Source organism: Rhinopithecus bieti, unplaced genomic scaffold (genome assembly GCF_001698545.2).
Source record: "Rhinopithecus bieti isolate Rb0 unplaced genomic scaffold, ASM169854v2 scaffold_28547, whole genome shotgun sequence".
Lineage (NCBI taxonomy): Eukaryota > Metazoa > Chordata > Mammalia > Primates > Cercopithecidae > Rhinopithecus > Rhinopithecus bieti.
The window spans coordinates 3,731,937-3,745,580 of record NW_016813480.1 but is presented as its reverse complement, the minus strand read 5'-3'; positions in this window follow the sequence as shown (position 1 = coordinate 3,745,580).

The window sequence follows — 13,644 nt, the reverse complement described above, 5'->3', positions numbered from 1 at the left end:
AGAATGTTATCCAAGTATTTTAACACAAAGCCTTTTCTAGTTTTATTTTCAATGAACTGTTTTCTCATGTTACACAAATGAGATGCGATATCTTATCAGAAAAAAAAATCCACAAAGCACTGGCATTCTTAATTTCTATTACTAATTTCCTTTTTGGTGCACAATGGTTTCGTTTTATTAGGTGTACATATTTTTAGTTACTTTATTCCTGGAAGTGGAACAATTTATTTTGGAGACATGAGGCCCAGAAGAAAATACTAGAAAAATGCAAAACAGAAAGTATAGAAAAGTTTAAGATGATTATTATTATGCACAAAGAAAGCAAAGGGGGAAGTTGCTCCGAAACTATCTTTAACAACGTGAAGGAATATTTTAGGAGGCACCTGAGTACAGAGAAGACAGACCAGAGGAAGTGGAGTTGAATTACAGAAAAGTGGTATTTAAAGAACACTCTCTAACCAACATAGATGCAGAAACGGTCATGCAGATGACTTGAGAGGTGAGGAGATCTCCCAACCCCTCTGTTTCTTAAAGACTTGTGAAATCACCTCTAGCTTTAGAAGGAGAGGGGGAGTCTTCGGATATTACTATGCCAGTGGACAGGGCCAGCACTGGTTAAAATCCTGGAGGCTTACTAGGATTTCTTTCTACCTTACTATACAGTGAAACATTTTGAGGCTTGTCATAAAGAAAACAGCAAACATGGTTGATGTTTGTTCTTTTGACACAGGTCAATCTTCCTGACTTCCTCAAACAAATAAAAAGATGATGATGATGATGATTTGAGACAGAGTCTGGCTGTGTCACCCAGGCTGGAGTGCAGTGGTGAGGTCTCAGCTCACTGCAACCTCTGCCTCCCAGATTCAAGCAATTCTGCCTCCGCCTCCTGAGTAGCTGGGATTACAGGCATGTGCCACCACACCTGGCTAATTTTTGTATTTTTAGTAGAGATGGGGTTTCACCGTGTTGGCCAGGCTGGTCTCGAGCTCCTGACCTCAGGTGATCCACTTGCCTCCGCCTCCCAAAGTGCTGAGATTACAGGCGTGAGCCACCCTGCCCGGCCTAAAAAGATTTTTAAACAAGACAAAATTGTGACTGCTATTAAATGTATCTGGTAACTGATTCCAATAGTATTTCAATGCTTTGGAACAATAACCATTTTTAGTGCTTTTGAGAGTGTAAAGAAAGGGAGAGCAGAGAGTGACTTGCCACAGGCCTGCTGCCTGGAGACCTGGTAATCTGTGGGAGTAACACAGTTCCGACTTCTGCACTCTGGAAAGCCAGAGTCAGTTTCAGATGTAGGCAATTTACATTTATAGACCGGGTCAAGCAAATTGGACAGTTTAAGTGAGCACTGAATGAATGGGAACATAAATATGTTGGGGCCTATAAATGGTCATATTTATGGAGTGCAGTAAAATTCGTATCTCTCCCCACTTGGAGAAACTTTGCCAAGTGGATTGAATGCAGTGGTCACGATACTGAGTGCTGAAACCACAGGAGAGGCAAACTCTGTTCTTGATATTGAACTTCCAGCGTCTGTAGTAACTATTTCAGATGCACTTGAATATTCACTATCTCGTGGTAGAGAATGGGTAATAGTGCTAAGAAACATCAACAACATCAACAACAACAAAACACAAATAAACGAAGAAACAAAACCCCCAAACCAAAAGCAAACCACTTCCTTTTGAACTCATTCATAAATCTCCAAAATCTGTACCAGACTGTCAAACTCAGCATAATTTTTGGGAAAATATACTCCATATGTCATTTGATAGAAAGAGAAAGATTAAGCCAACTCCAAGTAATAAAAAATGGGTAACCGGTCCCACGGCACAGCACTCACTACTGTTTTATTCATTATGGTGGGTTCTGTTTGGTAGTCTTAGAAGAGAAGCTGAAGATTGGAGCCTGGCTTACGTTACAATCCGAGTGTCGGAATAGATTTAGCCTTCCAAATACAGGAAGCACGGTCCTCCAGTTGTTGAACTCTAGTGTGAGCTAGCATGGTGGGGTCTGAGTCCTGAGTAGGGAGCAAGCTCACTAAGCCAGCAGTCTTTCTAAAAGACAACTAGAGAAATCCAAGAAGAGATCCTCTCTGCCGCTTTGTGTGTCACGGTAAGAAAACACCGCCTCCCTATGGAAATATTCTGACATTGTTGCTTTGTCTCCAACTCACTGGAGATTCCAAGATAAATATACATATGTAACAAACCTGCACGTTATGCACATGTACCCTAGAACTTAAAGTATAATAAAAAAAAAAAAAGAATAAAGAAAACTTGGGATTCTGATCATTGATGTGTATCAATTTTCACACTCCCTTCATTAATTTCACCATGAGCTATTGATCTCCGCCAGACTTCAGCACTGATTGTTTTTCCCCACTAAACCAGTTTAAGTGCTCTGGTTTTTACGGAGTGATAAAATCATGCTATGTCTAATTGACTAAAATGAATTAGAAACTCTGTTTTTTGTTTGTTTTAACTTTTATTTGCAAGTAATTTCAAAATAGAGAAAAGCTGCAAAATAAAGAACACTACAAAAGAACCACGGATTGTTAAGATTCTGGGTGATCCATTTTATGTCCATGCGGTGACTCATAAAATTGAATTAACCCTACTCCTGATTTGTGGCTATCTGTCACATAGACTTATAGACAAAAGCACCATCATTACTAGTTTGACATTGTTTGGTATGACAGAACCCAAACCATTCTCTTGCACTGGTCATTGATTTTTCCCTGTTTTCAACAAATTATTAAATCTAAATCCTATGCTTAGTGAAATACTATTTGGGTAGCCCACTGCTAGCAGCTTGGCTAACTTCACACATATTATGAGGCTGAACTTTGGGCCTAAGTGCTAAACTGAATACAATTTTAGGTCTTCAAATTCAGAGAAAAATATAGGAACACCGTAACAGGCCTAAGACTTCCTAGCTTTGGCTCTTGCACTCCATCTTCTGGCTAAAAGTTGGTCTTGAGATGTTTAAATTGAATACACCATTCATTACAATTAGTTACATGACGTAGAGACTTCAGAGCATTAGACTGATTTCAGCAAAAGAAACGTATGAACGTTATACCCATGAAAATGTACTACCTCCACAGGAAAAAAAAGCAATTTACAGGATCAGAAGGAAGATGACTACAAAGCTAAAATGACGTCCTGTGCTCACCTGGAATGCCGATCTGTGATGCTCATGTCAGGAGTATGCAGGCCAAGGTTTTAAGGCCAGGTGGCACAGGCAGAGAAGAAAGAGGTGGGAGGCGGGGTTAGGCACAGGGAGCCATGGTCTGATTATTGCGATTTTACTTTACATCTTAGGTAACTTTTCTCCAAGACACCAGCTCTGAGATCTACACTCCTTGAAGGCAAGAACTGAGTCCTGTTCATCTCTGTATCATCCACAGACCACACAGTGTCTTGTTGAATGAGTGAATTAAGAATGAGCCACTAATGTATTCACTCTTTTTTAAATGTGCAGCCATGGTATTTAAATTAATCTGAAACACAAACATTAAATTTAGAAATATTTCTAGAAATACGTCTGTGTAGTCACATTTTTCGATTTGCTCCTGAGATGGAGCCTATTTGTGGAAACAAATGATCTATTTAGAGTTCTAATTATTCCAGACCCAGAGTGGGCTAGAATGAGTATATAGTTTACATCCAAAATTAACTGTTATCTTTTTGGGGTTTTAAAAGCATCATAAACAATTCTACAGATCCTATCTATAGATTCCATATGCTTTGGCCTCTTCTGGATTTAACAATATTTGCAACCTACTCTTAAAAGAAGTGAAATAATTGTCATGATGCCATGGTAGTGACTGTCTCAACTGTAAGAAACATGAAGGTTTTGGATAATTGAAGCAACGAGACATGGAGACAGGTTTCTACACAACATCAAGTTTAAATCTCCCAGGGACTAGGATCCTTTTTGCGTAGATAGTCCCTGTCCTTAACCTCATCTATACTTTGACTCTACAAGCTTTGCTGATAAGTTTCACTGAGGGTCAAAATACAATGCAGGGCCAGGCATGGTGGCTCATGCTTGTAATCCCAGCACTTTGGGAGGCAGGCGCTTGAGCTCAGGAATTTGAGGCCAGCCTGGCCGACATGGTGAAACCCTATCTCTATTAAAAGTACAAAAATTAGCTGGGTATGGTGGCTTATGCCTGTAATCCTAGCTACTTGGGAGGCTGAGGCAGGAGAGTCGCTTGAACCCGGGAGGCGGAGGTTGCTGTGAGTGGAGATCGTGCCACTGGACTCCGGCCTGGGCAACAGAGCGAGACTCCATCTCAAAAAAATACAAAAGTATACAGTGCAGTATTATAGCTAATTCTGACCAAAGGGAAAAATAGTGAAAAAGAAGACCTGCCGTTTATCAAAGACCTACTGTGCGCCCCATATTCTCTACATGCATTGCCTCCTTTCATCATCTAAGCACCACGTGGGATCATAGAGACACGCAGAGCTCAGCTTTGGCCTTGCGTTCAGCTAAAATCCTGCTGTCTGCCTTTGCTTCCATTCTGGAAGCCTGCTTTATGTCACCCCTGAACTTGCATCTGATCAATGGTCATCCACTTGCATAGGCTACCATTGTATCTAATCATTATAAGAACATCAGTGATACAAAGGTGGTGTGACATTTTAATTTGTTGTTGATATTACGATACAGTTTTCACTTGTAAATATAGATAAACATTCAGTTTGAATGTTTATGACAAAACACATAAACAGTGAAAAACCTCCTTTAAGTGTTTAGAGATTGGAATTCCATCAGTCCAAGTATGAATTCATACTTTTTTTTGAGACGGAGTCTCGCTCTGTTGTCCAGGCTGGAGTGCAGTGGTGCGATCTCAGCTCACTGCACACTCTGCCTCCCGGGTCTACACCATTCTCCTGCCTCAGCCTCCTGAGTAGCTGGGACTACAGGCGCCCACCACCATGCCAGGATAATTTTTTGTATTTTTAGTGGAGATGGGGTTTCACCATGTTAGACAGGATGGTCTTGATCTCCCGACCTTGTGATCCACCTGCCTGGGCTTCCCAAAGTGCTAGGATTACAGGTGTGAGCCACTGCACCTGGTCGAATTCATACTTCTTATTGCAAGACTGCAGTGAGCGCAAAAGTCATTAATCTTATGTAAAAGAAAGCATGTTTTAGGATCTGTATCTTTTTTTGAGTCCACCAACATACACGGAAATTTAGATGACAATACATGGCAGAAAAAAAAAGATTAATAAGCCGGGCATGGTGGCTCACGCCTGTAATCCCAGCACTTTGGGAGGCCAAGATAGGAAGATCGTTTGAAGCCAGGAGTTTGAGACCAGCCTGGGCAACATAGTAAGACCCCTGTCTGTATATATATAAAAAAAAAATGTAGCTAGGTGTGGTGGTAGGAGCCTGTAGATGTAGCTACTTGGGGAGCTGAAGAAGGAGGATCACCTGAGTTTAGAAGTTTGCGGCTTCAGTGAGCTGTGATTGCACCACCACACTCCAGCCTCTGAAAATGTGAGATTCTGTCTCAAAAAAGAAAAAATCACAAGGAGGAAAATCTTCCAAATCATTCTACAACAAGGTATGTTACACATCATCTTTGATTCAGATGCAATAAAGACTAAAGGGAGAAATGTAGAATATTTATATTAAAATGAGCTACTCAAACACCTTGCTTCGCTAACAATCACAGGTGAAAGTGGGCTCTATTTATATGTTTGGTAGGCAGCTGACAGAGGAGAAATCTTACGGTGGAGAAATTATTGTATCTTCCCCATCATGTCAAACTTACAACATTTGACTGATACAACGTTAATGATAAAATCATGTTAATGAGGTGAGTTGAATGCAAGAATGGCTCTAATTCTCTACCCCTCCACATATTCAGACTCTCGAAATGTGACTTTGGAGCCCCTCCCACCGAGAGGCGGAGTCTATTTTCCCACTTAGAATCTGGGCAGCTTTGTGATTTGCTTCGCCTAACAGAATGCAGCAGAAGTGACCATTCTGAACTGAGTTCTCAGGAGGCCTTGCAAGCTTCCATTCTCAACCTTTGAACCCTCTCATGTCATGAGGGCGAGCTCAGTTCTCTACAGGAAGATGAGAGACAGTGTGGAGCAGAGACATGTGGCAGGCAGCCCTCCACCCACCCGGCAAGTGGCTGCAACCCCGGGAGTTGAGTCAGCCCGGCTGAGACTCTACAGTTCTGGCCCAGGTCAGTAGAACCACCCAACTAACTGACAGAATGGTGAAGAACAGATGTTTATTGTTAAATACAACTGAAGTTTTATGGTTACTGGTTACACAGCGTTATGACAAAAATAATGATATAGTTAATGATTACTTTTTTGTGGTTTTTTATTTTTTTGAGATGGAATTTCACTCTTGTTGCCCAGGCTGGAGTGCAATGGCGTGGTCTCGGCTCACTGCAACCTCTGCCTTCCAGGTGCAAGTGATTCTCCTACCTCAGCCTCCCAAGTAGCTGGGATTACAGGTGCCCGACACCAAACCCAGCTAATTTTTGTATTTTTAGTAGAGACGAGGTTTTACCGTGTTGGCCAGGCTATTCTCAAACTCTTGACCTTAGGTGGCCTCTTGAAGTGCTGGGATTACAGGCACGAGCCACCTTGCCCAGTCAATTATTACATTTTAATAAGAATATCAGGTTTATCCTTTTATTCCAGAAATCGATGTTATCATGGTAATATTTGGCCTTGTTGCAGCAACTTTTCCACTTAGCCATTTAAAATTCAGCCAAAGTATGGATTTGGTGCATCTCTAAGAGGTAATAATTGTTATCTTCAGCTTAAAAATAATTTTTAAAAAGCACACGTACAATTGAGGCTCATGAGGGTTTCTCAGACCCAAGTTCTAGCTATCTCACTCCAGAGCTGTGTTAACACTAAGCTACATCCTTCTGAGGCAGCTCACACCTGTAATCCCAGCACTTTAAGTGGCCGGGAAGGGAGGATCACTTGAACCCAGGAGTTCAAGCCCAGTCTGGGCAACACAGAGAGGCCTTGTCTACAGAAAATTTAAAAATTAGCCGGGCATGGTGTTGCGTGCTTGTAGTCCCAGCTACTCAGGAGGCTTGAGCCCAGGAGTTCGAGGTTGCAGTGAGCTGTAATCATGCTATGCACTTCGGCCTGGGTGATAGAGCAAGATACTATCTTTAAACAAACAAAACAAATAAAACAACTCTAGCTACATCAGGAATGAGCTCCAACAAGAATGGAGAAGTCATTGTATGGCGTGATAGATGATTTATTCTGGGTAGAAAATGAAGAAAGCTGCTTCCATTTGAAAACTGATACCTGTGTACACTATTAAAAATAACTGGGGCCAGGTGTGGTGGCTCAAGCCTGTAATCCCAGCACTTCGGGAGGCCAAAGTGGGCAGATCATTTGATGTGAGAAGTTTGAGACCAACGTGGCCAACATGGTGAAACCCCGTCTCTACTAAAACTACAAAAATCAGCTGGGTGTGGTGGCGCGCACCTGTAATCCCAGCTACCCGGGAGGCTGAGGCAGGAGAATCACTTGCACCTGGGAGGCAGAGGTTGCAGTGAGCCAAGATCACGCCACTGCATTCCAGCCTGGGCAACAGAGTGAGACTCCATCTCAAAAACATAGTATCAATCTGATGATTTTCTGGGAAAAGGGTCTGATAGCAGGAAGTATTATAATCCCATCACATACTGACACACAGATACTCAGTAAAAGTTTATTGAATTGATGAAACACGTTTCAGTGAAATGTATTTTGCAGTTTAAAGAAAAATCTCTTATTTTTTCTTTTGAGGCAGCGACTTGCTCTGTCACCCTGAGTGGAGTGCAGTGGCACAATCATGGCTCACTGTAAACTTGAACTCCTAAATTCAGGTGATCTTCCCACCTCAGCCTCCCAAGTAGCTGGGACTACGGGTGTGAGCCACCACACACAGCTGATTTTTTTTCTTTTTTGTAGAGATAGGGTCTTGTTATGTTGCCCAGGCTGGTCTGGAACTCCTGGGGTCAAGCCATTCTCCCGCCTTGGCCTTCCAAAGTAGTGGGTTTACAGCCGTGAGCCACCATGCCCAGCCTCTTAAAATTATTTTGCAATACAGTCCTTTCTGTTACACTCCTGACGTAGTTACTCTAAAATTAGAGCACCAATGTGACCACATGGGTCTCCTCAGATTCAACTAAACTGCCATTTGAGGGGAAGTTGTTGGGGAATGAAGCAGTGTGTTTGTAAGATCGGCACAAACGAAGTCAACTAGCCTGTGAGTAAGGATGCCAGTGATAGAAGGCAAATGGACGGGGTAGATAAGATCAGTGGTTCCCAAAGTGATTTGAGGACCAGCAACATCAGCATCACCTGGGAACTTGTTAAAGGCAGATTCTCGGGCCTCGCTCCGGCCCGTGGAATCAGAACTCGAGTCAGCCTTAGCAATCTGGGCTCTAACATACACTTTGTTTTTTTTTTTGAGACAGACTCCTGCTCTGTGGCCCAGGCTGGAGTGCAGTGATATGATCTCATCTTACTGCAGCCTCTACCTCCTGGGCTCAAGTGATCTTCCTGCCTCAGCCTCCTGAGTAGCTATGGGGCATGCCTCCACGCACAGCTAATTTTTGTATTTTTTGTAGAGACGAGGTATCACCATGTTGCCCAGGCTGGTCTTGAACCCCTGAGCTCAAGTGATCCGCCCACCTTTGCCTTTCAAAGTGCTGGGATTACAGATGTGAGCCACCGTGCCCAGTCTCCAACACACTCTCCATGATTCTGATCCTGCTGAAGCCTGAGCACCACCAGGTAAGAGAACAGCGTCATTCCAAAGGAGGGTTTCCTCCTTCCTGTGCTTTAAGTGTGGGTCTTACTCTCAGTCCAGAAAGGTGGAACCAGGCAGCTGTGACCTTCCTTGTTCTCTGCTCCCAGAGGTTCCTGCAGAAGTTGGAATTTCCTTGTTCTGTGTCTCAGTTTGTTAAAAATGAAAGTGTAGGGGAGAAAAAGGTTGGGAGAAGGTAGCTAGTGATTGCCCTTGGCTGCCCGTGGCTGTGACCTCCTGCCACCACCTCACTTTCCCCTGGTTTCTGGTGCAGGTCAGCAGCCTCCCCTCTCCTTCAGCGGAATCCTGTGGCTGCTCTGAGGAGGTCGAAGCACCTTGTATGTCATGTGAAAACTATGTCCAAGCAAAGTGCTTTGCCTCCAGCTGCGAAATTGATTCGTGGCTTAAAATCCCCAAAGAGCGTCTGCCACCAGCTGGAGTTGCTATTTTAAACCTAGACAAAAGGAGTGTGTGAGACGGGGAGGGACTGTGTATTATGTACAGGAAAAAAAAAGTTTTAAAATATTTTTTTCCTCAGAATTGGGAAATGGCACATACAGGGGAAGAAATGTGTGAGGAAAAGTGATATTATTTTTACTTCCTATATTATAATTTTTTGGTCTGATAGCCTAAAATTTAGTTAATTGTAACAAAGCTCCTTCTGAAATTAGAATCAAGAAATTCAGCTTTTGGGGATTTAAGGGACTGTGGAATTAGATGAAAAAGAAGATGAAATCCAGCCCCTGCAGACTCCAGGGAAGGTGTGTTCCTTGTTGACCGCTTGCCTGGGTGAACTGTCTGGTTACATTCAGGAACGCTCTGTGCAATACCGCATGGAAATCAGAAGTGTCTTTTACCACAGACACAACAGATTCAATATTCCTCAGATCTGGACTTTTTTCCCCTCCAAATTAATTGTTCTCCATAAAAATGAGTTTCAAACATCCAGTTAAAACCTGCCAATGATTCACTGCCTGAGGACACTAAGCCTGCAGAAAAGTTTACCCATGAATCATCCCGTTAGTGTTGCCATAACTTGTATTTTTTATTGATACCTAATATACATATTTATGGGGTACATATGATATTTTGATGCATACGTACAATACGTAGAGCAAATCAAGGCAATTGGGGTATCCATCACCTCAAACATTTATCATTTCTTTATTTTTGTTTGCTTGTTTGTTTGTTTTTTGAGATGGAGTCTTGCTCAGTCACCCAGGCTGGAGTGCAGCGGCGTGATCTGGGCTCACTGCAACCTCTGCCTCCTGGGTTCAAGCGATTATCCTACTTCAGCCTCCCAAGTAGCTGAGACTACAGGCACTTGTCACCATGCCTAGCTAATTTTTGTACTTTTAGTAGAGACGGGGTTTCACCATGTTGGCCAGGCTGGTCTCGATCTCCTGACCTCGTGATCTGCCCACTTCAGCCTCCCAAAGTGCTGGGATTATAGGCATGAGCCACCATACCCGGCCTATTCATCATTTATTTGTGTTGAGAACATTCCAAATCTTCTCTTCTAGCTATTTTGAAATACACAATATTGATAACTGTAATCATCCTACTATACTAAAAAACACTAGACCTTATTTCCTCTAACTGTATGTTTGAACCCATTAACCAACTTTGCTTCATCCCTCCTCTCCCCCTACCCCTTCCCAGTCCCTGGTAACCATCACTCTAACTTCTGCTCTATGAGATCAATGTTTTTAGCTCCCCAATATGAGTGAGAACATGCAATATTCGTCTGTGTCTGGCTTATTTCACTTCACACAGTGACCTCTGGCTCCATTCATATTGCTACAAATGATATGATTTCCTTCTTTTTATGGCTGATGAGTATTCCATTATGTATATATCTCACATTTTCTTTATTCATTCGTTGATGGATACTTACATTGGTTCCACATTGTGGCTGTGGTGCATAGGACTGCGATAAACATGGGAGTGCAGATATCTTGATAAACTTACCGCTTTTCGGGGGTTATATATGCCTAGAAGTAGGATTGCTGGATCAAATTAGCCATTATTTTATTTACTCTGCAAACATTTATTGAGCACTTACTAGGTGGTAAACTAATACAGAATATAAAAGTAAAAAGATACTTAACCTATAGGAAGGAAACAAATGTGACAGATAATGAATTAAATAAGACGTAGTGAGTGCTATGGTGAATCTTGTTCAACCTGGGCATAGAGGAGGGGAGCAGTGAAGAAACCTCCCCTGAAGACGAGAGTCCCAAGCTAGGTGAAGAAGAGGGAGGGGGGTTTCAAGCAGGAGGAGGGGACTCTGCAAAGACAGACCAGTCTGAAAACACGAAGGACTAAGAAGTCCTCCTGACTGGCAGGCCACACCTGGAGAGTGGCTGCGGAATGGAGCTGGGAAGAGCATTCAGCTGTGGCTAGCATCATCTGCCAAGGTCAAGCTCTAGAAGATAACTCCACTGGGAGTTTGCAGGTGGCCTGAACAGGTTGGATGGAGGGCAGACAGAGACTACAGGAGAAGCAAACTGAATATTTTCATTTGTCTCCAATTAGTTACATCATAAGCTCTCATCCTCCCAAACCACAGCTGACACTTCCCCAACCAAAACAGGCCAGAATTCCTGGTGGATAAAATTCACTGTTATAAGATCAGTGGCTATTTGCAGAATGGAACCAACAAATCAGTAAAAGGCTTCTTTTGAAATTTCCAGTATTATTAAAGAAAAAACAGAAATAATGTTTTAAGTTGTTATGTGCATTTAAAAAATGTTAAAAAGGTTAGAAATGTTATATTTGTTTTTAAAATGGTGAATGCTACTGAAGCACCTTTTCAATGCACCTTAAGATTCTGAAGCAGAAGGATGCTGCCATCTGGTGCTCGGCCACTGCTTTGGGAGCAAGTTATGTGGAACAGAAAACTACTATTCTTTTGGCCCAGATGTTTTATTTTCAGCTAATGCATAGATTCTTACACAGTGCAGGGGTAAAAAATCAAAGTTTGTGATAGAAAAATACATAAAAATTGAAAAAACAAATACAGATGGGTGGAAAAGCTGCAAGGATCGCATTGGAAGCAAGTATGCTGCTCTGCCTTCACAAGCTCGGGGACAGGGCTGAGAACGGGAGAAATGTCTCTCATGCCCCCCAGTGTCTACTGGCCTGACCTGCAGCATCCAAAGATTTTTCAATCATTTCAGAGAAAATCCCGCCAATTTACATCACAGTGAATTTTAATTCATCATCCTTATTTACAAAAGTTTCCTCCTCCTTTTTTATTATTATGACAATAATTTAAATATTTAAGTGTGGTAGACAGAGGCCTGGTGTTTGCTGATGGCTGTGTGCATGGAATTTACTCTGGCTGCAATATGGAGCTAATTAAGGACGCCAAGAGGAGCTCGAGGATGTGATGAGGTGACTGCTACCCGTGAATAAACGTGGGAGATCTTCTGAAATTATTACCGGGTGGACAGGGACCAGGGCTGTGTGCCTATAAACTGCAGCAGAGTGTGTGAAAGTGAAAACTAGTGCTGAGCAGAGACCATGGCCAAAGAGGAAAACCGTGAGGACAGGAGGAGAACCAGAGATGGGCACTTGGTGGGAAGCCCTTGTGTACGCTGGACCACGGGAGGAAGAAGAACCTGACTAGACCTGGAATTCAGTGTTGCTCCAATCTAGTTTAGCTGGAAGACACACAGTAGAATAAGCATCTCTCAGTAAACAAACAAGAGGCCATTAAGAAAAGAAATCCCATTTTAGAGAACCAATCAAATAATGTGATCAAACTAGTGAAGAAAATGGTTTACCTATATCTGCTCTTCCAGTTCTACCAGAAGCTGCTAAAATTTGATGTTTAAAATTCTTTTAAACCTAAGAACGTGGACAAAATTAAAATTCACACCACAGACTTTGAGGAAATGTTTCCTGCATGTGGTTTTGGTGGGAAGAGGAAATAGAACCACCACAACTCAATGAATCTATTTATTCACCTGTTCCTTGGAAGCCCAATCTCCTCCACCTCCTTAAGCCTTAAGACCAAGCCCCCAGTACCGTGCCCACTGCACAGGAGATCTCAGTAAATGTTTGTTTATAGGATTTGAAGTAACCAAGATAAAATGATGCAAGGAGGTCTCACAGACACAGAACAATGACTACTATTATATCACGAAATACTCTACAACTCATTTGTCAGTAGGTTGGATATTTTTGTGAAGCAACTTCTCATATGCTGATATTTACCCATCCTTCTATATTTCCTCAAGAGTACCTTACTGTTAGTCTCCACCAACTCCCTCTTCCCCTCAATGAAAATGTATTCCTGGGCTGGGCGCAGTTGCTTATGCCTGTAATCCTGGCACTTTGAGAGGCTGAAGTGGGTAGATCACCTGAAGTCAGGAGTTCAAGACCAGCCTGGCCAACATAGTGAAGACTTATCTCTACTAAAAATACAAAAATTAGCCGGGTGTGGTGGTGCACGCCTATAGTCCCAGCTACTCAGGAGGTTGAGGCAGGAGAATCTCTTGAACCCAGGAGGCGGAGGTTGCGGTGAGCTGAGATTGTACCACTGCACTTCGGCCTGGGTGGCAGAGTGAGACTCCATCTAAAAAAATAATAAATAAATAAATAAATAAAAAGTATTTCCATCAGAAAGCCACCTGTTCATTCTTTCTGACACTGATTTATTATAATCACAAACGCACTGCTTTTCAGAGCACAATTTGTGTGGCTGCTCAAAAACGTCATAAGGCATAACAGCTAACAAAACTTATCTTACCAATAAAATATCAAGATAATTCAATTGTATTCAAAGGAAGAAGAAACACTTTTTATCAACTAACACCG